The sequence below is a fragment of the Ursus arctos genome, unplaced genomic scaffold (genome assembly GCF_023065955.2).
Source record: "Ursus arctos isolate Adak ecotype North America unplaced genomic scaffold, UrsArc2.0 scaffold_9, whole genome shotgun sequence".
NCBI lineage: Eukaryota > Metazoa > Chordata > Mammalia > Carnivora > Ursidae > Ursus > Ursus arctos.
Window position 1 is genome coordinate 38,931,827 of NW_026623111.1, and position 9,386 is coordinate 38,941,212.

A 9,386-nucleotide genomic window follows, 5' to 3' on the forward strand; every position below is an offset into this window, starting at 1 on the left:
TTAACACAAACACAGAAAACAGCACCTACAGAGACAATTTTATCTCAAAGAAAACAGATTACCAGAAGATTCCGTTGAAATATGAATATCCAGATAAGAGGCAAAGGTGGCTATTTTGCATGCAGCCCCCCTGTTGCTGAAGGCCTCTAAACTTCTGCTCAGGGAACTATATGAGGCTCTGTATTGCGACAGACAATACACCAGCGCATTCAAGTATCCTGGTGTACGTGTTTGGAGATCATGACGGTTCTCTCAAGAAGTAGAAATAGCAAGACAACCAAGAAAGAATTCTTTTCCTTTTTCCCATCCACTTAATTAATTATTCGCCATCCACTTGAGTTAGACTGAATTAAGACAGAATTTTAAGAGGTCTATTATTCAGGGGAAGCCAAACATCTACAAGGTAATTATATACCACCCTGTTACACCACCTGCTATCCAGAAACATCACCTACCTGAAAGACAGTCCAAAACCAGGAAAGAAGCAAGAGTCCTCGAAGCAGTAACAATCAATGTAACAAGGTCCTAGCACTAAAGCCCCATGCTTCTTTGGCTCCTTATTCAGAATCTTCTATCATTTTTATCCACCATTTCCACAAGTGTGGTTAGGGGTTCTGCTCATGACACACTAAAAATATCAAATTAGGAAGGCAAGAAAAGTACCATAAGCAGGTTTCATGAGAGCAGAGAGATAGAGCTAACAGACAAGTAAAACGTAAACCAATCCCCAAACTAACATGATTTAGAAAGGAACAGTTTCGCCAACAAATGAACAAACTATGGTGGTCTGGAGATTGCTGACTGAGGAAACGAATGGCTGGAGCTCTTCTGCAAATAAATCATCACGCGTTCACCAGTGCCCAAGACACATGAAAGGAACCACTGAAGTGATATTTTTTAGCCAGTATTATAGACAGTATAATCCATCTTCTATTTTTAAACAGAGACTGAAAATTGTATTAAATGATCTTTCCAGCATTCTTTAGTATTGAACTAAATTACATCACATCTGAATTTTACCATGAAATAGGGACACACCAAAACTCAAAACAGAACAAAACAAAACATGGAATCCTGAGAAGTTGAAATATTATGCTGAAATTCATTCAGGCACAAAGCATACACGTGAATATTTTATGAACTAAAAACTGAGGCTGCATTACAGTGAGTGAACAAACTATTATCCTTTTCTCATCAATTCCCAGATGCCCTTTAATAAATAAAACAAACAAAACCCAACACTTCAATCCCTCTGAAGGACAGATGCTCTGAACTGGAGATGTATCTCACAATTGCTGTGACCCAAGAGCCGGATGTAGTTGGTGAAAATCTTATCTCCTGGAAAGATCAAGAAAGCGGCAGCATCAAAGTATCTTAGGTCCGACCAAAAATGGTCATTCAAAAAAATCTTTCATTTATTTATTTCACTTATTTATTTATCTGGCAGAGAGAGAGAGAGCACAAGCAGGGGGAGCAGCAGGCAGAGGGAGAGGGAGAAGCAGGCTCCCCACTGAGCAGGGAGCCTGAGGCGAGGCTTGATCCTAGGACTCTGGGATCAGGACCTGAGCCAAAGGCAGACACTTGACCAACGGAGCCACCTAGGCGCCCCTCATTCAAAAAAATCTTAAAAAGACAAATAAGTGATTAGAAACCTGTAAAACTATAATCAATGGAGATAATTACAGAAAATTCTCAAAAATAAGTTGCACCCTTCTACCTTAAAGGTAACACTTAAGTACTTATCACAATACTTAGTAAGCACTCAGTAAATTTAGTTATTATTATGATTTCAAGATGACAAATAAGGACTAGTAGAGCTAATGAAAATATCTATGATCATAGTGATCAGGCAATCATTAGCATTTATTAAGCGCCTACAAGGTCACCACCACTATGTGGTAGCAATAAAAGTTCATTGCCATGAACCTAGGCAACACTAGTTTTGATCAAATAAATGGTGAGTGTCATAACAGGAGTAAAACATTTTGAACCAATAAGGTAAAGCATCCCATTACACTCAGCAATGATCAGAACTTACTAAGGGGGCACCTGGCTGGCTCAATCAGCAGAGCATGTACTTCTTAATCTCAGGGTTATGAGTTTAAGCCCCACACTGGGTATAGAGATTACTTAAAAATAAAATCTTAAAAAAAAAAAAAAAAGAACTTGCTATGTATTTTCAACTTTTTAATTTTTTTTTTTTAAAGATTTATTTATTTGAGAGACTGTGAGCGGGGGGGAAAGGCAGAGAGAGAGGGAGAGAGAGAATCCAAGCAGACTCCCCAATAAGCATGGAGCCTTATGCAGGGCTCAATCCCAGGACCCCGAGATCTTGACCTGAGCTGAAATCAAGAGTTGGGGGCGCCTGGGTGGCTCAGTCGTTGGGCATCTGCCTTCGGCTCGGCGTGATTCCAGGGTCCTGGGATCGAGCCCCGCATCGGGCTCCCTGCTCCGCTGGGAGCCTGCTTCTTCCTCTCCCACTCCCCCTGCTTGTGTTCCCTCTCTCGCTGGCTGTGTCTCTGTCAAATAAATAAATAAAATCTTAAAAAAAAAAAAAAAAATCAAGAGTTGGCCATTTAACTGACTGAGCCGCCCAGGTGCCTCTCAACTTCTTTTAAAGTACTGTATTTAGGTCCAGCAGGCAGAAATTTTGAGACATAAATTATTTACTTCTTGAGAGTCACCAAATGATTAAATGAATATAAAAAACTGTCACCAAAATGAATCCTGTGGTTTTCACAGGGGAAAAAAAAATCTCTTTTCCCATTACTCTCCGGGCTTAGGTAGAATAAGGATTGTAGATAAACTGCCTCTTAAAATTCTTCTAAAACTTGGAGCTACACACAGATGAGGGAAACTTCCTCCTCCTCAGATTTACAGACGTTGAAAGGGACCAGTTTATACAGAAGTGCACATTAGAATGCCATCTTTCATTAATATTAAATGTTCGGAATACACAAATGTATGGGGATGGAAGGTAGGTCAATGGTTACCTGGGGTCGGTGAGGGAGGTGGAGAAGGCGAATGAAAAAGTTCTAAAACCCATTGTGGTGATGGTTTACAACTCTGGAATATACTAAAAGCCACTGAACTGAACACTTTTCTTTTTAAGATCCAGTTAATTTCTTTGAGAGAGAGAGTGCATGTGTGCACCTGTGAGCAGGAGAAGGGGCAGAGGAGGAGGGAGAGAAACAAGCAGACTCCCACTGAGCACAAGCCCGATGTGGGGCTAGGTAGGGGCTAGATCTCACGACCCTCAGGTCATGAGAGCTGAAATCAAGAGCAGACCGCTTAATCCACTGAGCCACCTGGGTGCCCTTGATTGTATGAATTGTATGGTATGTAAATTATATCTCCGCAGAGCTGTTTTTTTTAAGACTTTATTTATTTGAAAGAGAGAGTGTGTGTGTGAGAGAGAGAGCATGAACGGGGGGGGGGGAGGGCAGAAGGAGAGGGAGAAGAAATCTCCCTCTCAGCAGGCAGCCCCATTCAGGACTCGATGCCAGGTTCCTGGAATCATGACCTGAGCCGAGGGCAGGCGCTTAACCAACTAGGCCACCCAGGCGCCCATTAAGATTTTACTTGTAAGCAATCTCCACACTCAATGCGAGGCTCAAACTCACAACCCTGAGACCAAGAGTCCCATGCTCCGCCAAATAAGCCAGCCAAGCACCCCTGTTATTTTAAAATCTTAACTCTTCACAAAATTTGACAAATCATAATTACTGCATTATGGTCAAACTCCATAGGGTATACCCCTCTGTCAGATATTCTTCCTGACCTGGCTGACCTCATTACTGACGATCCTACAAAGTCCCTTTATCAACAATCCAATTCTTTCCCAACAAATAACAAACATCAAGCGACAGACGGGGGGAGAGGTGGGCAGCAGCACATTTCATAAAAGTTAAAAATAATTCACACAGTATTTTTACGTAAGTGGTTTTTCAAAATGGTTATTTTCATAATATAAAAAAATCCTGATAAAGGCATCTATTTACTATAGCATTTTGATTTTAAAAGAATGTTACTACTCTATCAGCAAACTACCAATTACCTGCAGCATACAGATGTAGTCTCATAATGGTGGTCTCTGAAATGGATGACCCTTGTAGCGTGTGAAGAAACACACATTTGTGTTTGTAGAATTTCAAAAATATTCTGCCCCACAAGAACAGGGTTTAAATTAAAAAAAAAAAAATTCTAGAGCTCACGGATTTATTTAACAGTGTCCATGAACCCCAACCCACCTCAGGTGGAAGACCATGTTTGTTTCCCAGCATACTTTGGAAGAGGCCATGCAGAACCGCAAACAAGACTGAATAATAAATTCACCTAGTTGAGCACTTTTTACACTACTTTTAATCCACATGCCCCACTCTGCCTATTTAAGGATCCTGCTCGGAGGAGCTCACAACTTGCGCTAGAGGCTGACGTAATCTTACCTTCAGAAACGCCAGCCAAGGTGCGCAAAGTAGGTGCAGCTCTCAATAAAAATCTGCCAAATGAATGGAGATTTCTCAGCTGATGAAGCCAACTGGCTGCTTACAGCTGGGTTTTCTCTTTAGGAACCTCTGGAAAACCTTTCTCCCCCCCTAGGCTAGCTTACGGAAGCACCTAGAACTAAAGAATCTTATCACCCACTTCATCAGCCCAAATTGTAGCTCCCTTTTTATAACGAGCAACAGAAGGTTTGAGTAAAACCTCTGTATGTGATTTGATCATGAAGCAATGTCTTCCCACATTCCTCCTTGGGCTACGATGAGAAGTGCCTGCTGGCAGTCTCCAAGCAGTTTTTAATGCTCTCTAGAGATTAAAAGAATCAAGAAATGAGAAGAGATTAAGTTTATGAGTATGTACTCCAAAAATATTTTAGGGTAAAGGCAGGTAAACTGATCAGGGACATAGATTTTGACCAGTTTTCAAAATGTTTTGAACACAAACATACTAGTAGTAGCCTTGTGCTCAAAGGCGTGCAAATGCTCCTACAATGAGCACGCAGAGCTTTGGTGATAAGGGAAAAAATGGTTTACCTCTAAACACACACAAACACACACACACACACACACACACACTTTCCCCAAGTAAAACAATCTGAACTTCTTTACAGCTTATGGTTTTTCAGAATCCTGGTGGGATAACAAAAATGCTCAAGTACTTTAGGCAACAGTAAAAAAAGTATATAAAGAAGGGGGAGTGCCTCCAACTTTTGTTAATGGTTTAGCAAAGTCTACGGTCTGATGGAGAAAATACAAACATAGCCATACTGTAAGTCAGAGCATGGTTTGCACTGTAAAAAGGGTTTTATAAGAGCAAGAAGAAAGCGGGATCACTTATGATTAGAAGAGCTTGCGGACAAGGTGACATTTGAGCTGGGTTAGATGGATGATCTCTCTAGTGAGGTAACAACAGTTGAAATTCAGAGCACATGCTCTGCCCCAAAAAAATATTTTATAGATAAAAATAGTCAAGCAGAGAACATACACCCAGCCAACCCCCAAACATACTTTACCTTTTAAAATTTCTTTTAAAATGTAAAACCTGCTATATAAAGCAATGAAAACTTTCCCACCTCACCTAGATTTCTTCTATTATTCCGCTATTCATTTACCATTTGGGCATGAATCCTGTGTCACTGTCACTTTGCACTTGCTAATGTGCTGAGATATACACTGTGTTTTTCCTCTGGATGATATTTCTGCATCTTCCCATAAACTGTTCTACCTTTGAGAGCAATAACTGTAATCCATTTCTATTTTATCTTTCCATAATACTTCTTAAATAAATATATACTCAACAGATATTGTTGACAGGTTAAATCTAGTTCTAATAATTGTGACAATAAGCTATCACTACCACAAAAGATGTCTGTAAAACAGATACTATAAACAAATCACACTTTTGCAAAGAGAACAAAAAGCATCTAGATTAGTAATATCTACCCCTAGACATTGAACTAATTGCTCTGCTTTGGTATAACTTGTTCAGAAAGGGTGCTTGTTTCAAAAAAAAAAATTAAATCTCTCAAGCAGCCTTTATAGAACATTATCTTTCTTTGTCACAAAGTCCTAAGACAACACATTTATTGTGACACAGTGAATTTGCAGAGAAATGAAGGACAGTCCTGGTTCCCAAGGATCTCAAGGGACAGTTCACAACTCAAGCAATGTCTTGGCAATGTGTATACATAAGACAATGTGTTTAAAACAATATGAAAAGCACAAAGGAAAAATGTTTTCCAGGAAGCCTGGCCTAGCTATTTCAAAGATAATTCTTTCTGAATGTGCTTTTAAAAGTTCAGAAATTCTCTCCTCTATTGTTTAAGCTCGAAGTAAACAAAGATAGAAATTTGCAAACTTGGGGGCGCCTGGGTGGCTCAGTCGGTTAAGCATCTGCCTTTCGCTCAGGTCATGATCCCAGGGTCCTGGGATGAGCTCAATGCTGGGCTCCCTGCTCAGCGGAGAGTCTGCTTCTCCTTCTCCTTCTCCTTCTCCCTCTCCCTCTCCCTCTCCCTCCCCCTCCTGTTCAGGCCTTCTCTCTCCCTCTCTCTCAAATAAATAAATAAAATCTTAAAAAAAGAAAGAAAGAAAGAAAGAAAGAAAGAAAGAAAGAAAGAAAGAAAGAAAGGAAGGAAGGAAGGAAGGAAGGAAGGAAGGAAGGAAGGAAGGAAGAAAGAAAGAAAGAAAGAAAGAAAGAAAGAAAGAAAGAAAGAAATTTGGAAACTTGTTTTAACCTTCTATTTAACTATATTATGAGATGGAGAGGGAGATTATGCCTGCAAGTTGGCCTGACATCCTTATCACAGAAGAGGATCAAAGGGGAGGGAAGAGAGGAATATAGGTGTAACAATGCCAGATACCATCAAGATTACTACAAAAGAACATGTTTTTGTGTGTGTGTGCACTTCCTAAATTCTGTGGGAAGAATAGAGTACTTCTCAAACATTATTATCCAAAATTGGCTTTCAGTTTCCCTAGTTTCTCCTTTCTTGTTATTGTTGAGCCTGTGAACTGATACGTTCCACACCACTCAGAAAGTTACTAGACAGTGAGTTAATCAAGGAACACTTCAGGAAGTTGTTAGTATTGCTTTAAAAAAAAAAACACTGGACCAGGCATTCCAACATCATTTACTCTTCCAAAAAGGTATTTTTACAAAAAAACTCAGAATGTAAGAAAAGACAAAATGGAATGCTATTTTTGATAATGAGTAACAAAAATAACAACAAAAAGACTACAGAATAACACACCCACTGCTACTTTGTTTATAGGCTTGTAACTTGCACATGCAAGTACTCTACGAAGTATTGCTCAAGAAGAAACTGTCAAAATTGAATGCTTATGAAAACATTCCTTTTCTAAATAAGGTCTCTAACAAGGGCTGTGCTGTTTCCAAATGATTTCTTTAGCAAGTATTGACAGGTATAGCATAGCAATAATGCTCAGAATGAGAAAAAAAAATGTTTTATCAATAGTAAAAGTTGTTACTAATTATAATGCCTGTGAGTTCAGTACTAGAAATTAACTGTACGGTAGATATCTACTAGGCAGAACAGTACAAAACTATTTCTGGAAAAAAAAAAAAAAGTAATCCTACAGACCCTAGCGATCTAGTAGGTTGGTTTTGTTGTCGCTTTCCTTCCAAAAGAACCTTCGCCAGTAAGTCGAGGTAACTTTCCGCAGTTCAAAGGTTAAGGCAAATTCAGCTCTATGTAGAGTTCTTGCTCCTCGTCAACATAGCTCCCTCCTTCCCCCCCCCCTCGTATTATCTTGGCCTGAAAGAGGTTAATGATCCGGTGTCACTGCAAATCCATGAGAGAAGCAATTTTAAGTGCCGAGGAATGAAACTGGGATGGGAGGAACGATCGACAGCAATCAAGAACCAGACCGCCCTAGAAATCCTCCTCTCCAGAAAGGACGGAAAGAGTCTCTGCCCAAAGAACCTGCAGCCCGGAAGCCACAACTTCCATCAATACGCAAAGAAAAGTTGCAAGAAGAGCTCAGCGCCCAGGCAGCCCGCGCCGGTGCGGAGACCGAGGTCAGCAAAGGCACTCATCAGGCCCCGGCGGCCAGCGAGCCGGTGCTGCGGCGTCCGTGGGGCCGACTCCGGCTCCGGCAGGCTCGGAATCTGGGGGTGCGACCGCGAAGAGTGGGCGGAGAAACGAGAGCAGAGGAAAGAGGGACAATGCTGGGCCGGGCCGGCGACTCAGCGCGCTCCAAGGGTCCCCCAGCGCCTCTTCCCGCCCGGGGCGGCCAGCTGCCGCGCCAAGTTTGCTCCCAGCCCTCCCTCCACGACCGGGACGGCGAAGCCGTGGCCACCGGCCTCCCTCCGCCTGCCCGCCGCCGCCTTCCTCCCCGCGGGGCGGCTCCCGCGAGTCGGAGAGGAGGCGGCGCGCGCGAGGGGAGCCGCGCGCGCGGAGGGGCGCCGGGCGCGCGAGGGAAACGGGGCGCGCGAGGGGCAGGGGGCGCGCGAGGGGAGGCGAGCGCGCGAGGGGCAGGGGGCGCGCGAGCCAGCGGCGCGCGCGAGGGGAGCTGGGCGCGCGGGGGAGAGGGGCGCGCGGCGCTCCCCGAGGACCCGCTGCCGCTCCGGCGGGTTTTCGGTTGAGGCGGGGGCTGCGCCGCCGTTTACCGTCCGTTAGGAGTCTTTGCCCGGGCGGCGCAGCCTGCCAGCCATCCTGGCCCGCCTCCCCCTCGGCTCCCATCAGGAAGGGCAGCCGAGCGAGGGCCGGCGACCTCGTCTCCTGCCAGGGCTGTGGCCACCGGTCGGCGGGCATCCCGGCGCCTGCCCCTGGGGCTGGAAGAGAAAGTGAAATGAAGCGTCTTTCCCCAGGCAACACCTACCCGTCCCCAGTCCAAGTGCAGCTGCCTCGCTCCTCGGGCGCCGCCGGTCCCCGCCCTCGGGCCCCGGGCTCCGTTCTCTTGACAATGGCGCGTCCCCTTTAAGGAATAATCCGATCGGAACCGATGTGTGGTTAAACCTCCGACTCTGATTTTAACCGGATTTCTCTCTCTCCCCCTGAGCCCGACGGACGCCCGGCGGTGCTGCGAGCTCTTCCCACCCCTTCCCCGCCCCGCCTACTCCCTCGCCTTCCTGATTGGCGAGAAACACTACAACAGGAACAGCAATCCTCGCACTCCACTGGCCGATCCGGCCGCCGCTCACGGTGGCCCCCACCCCCACTCCGCCCCTTTCCCCGGGTTGGTCCTTCATCTAATCACTCTCTGTCCTCTACTCCATCGTTGCTTTGGAGAACTGGCAGTCAAGGCTCGCCCTCCCGCCTCCGGAAAGCGAACTTTATTTTTATTGGTAAAAGGACATCTTCCTGTGCACCTGATTGGGCAAGGAAGGAGTAGTCTGCACGCCCCTTACCCATTCTCGCTCTCCCT

General features: G+C 44.4%; 1 protein-coding gene across 2 annotated transcripts in view; it reads right to left on the minus strand.

The window, feature by feature from the left end:
• The window catches only part of FRYL (FRY like transcription coactivator), a 247,256-nt gene extending 238,201 nt beyond the window's left edge, over positions 1-9,055 (minus strand). For both annotated transcript variants that reach the window (XM_057309789.1, XM_057309790.1), the window contains exon 1: positions 8,841-9,055. The gene's annotated coding sequence lies outside the window, so the exon portion shown is untranslated. The remainder of the gene's footprint in view (positions 1-8,840) is intronic.
• Positions 9,056-9,386: the final 331 nt, after the last annotated feature.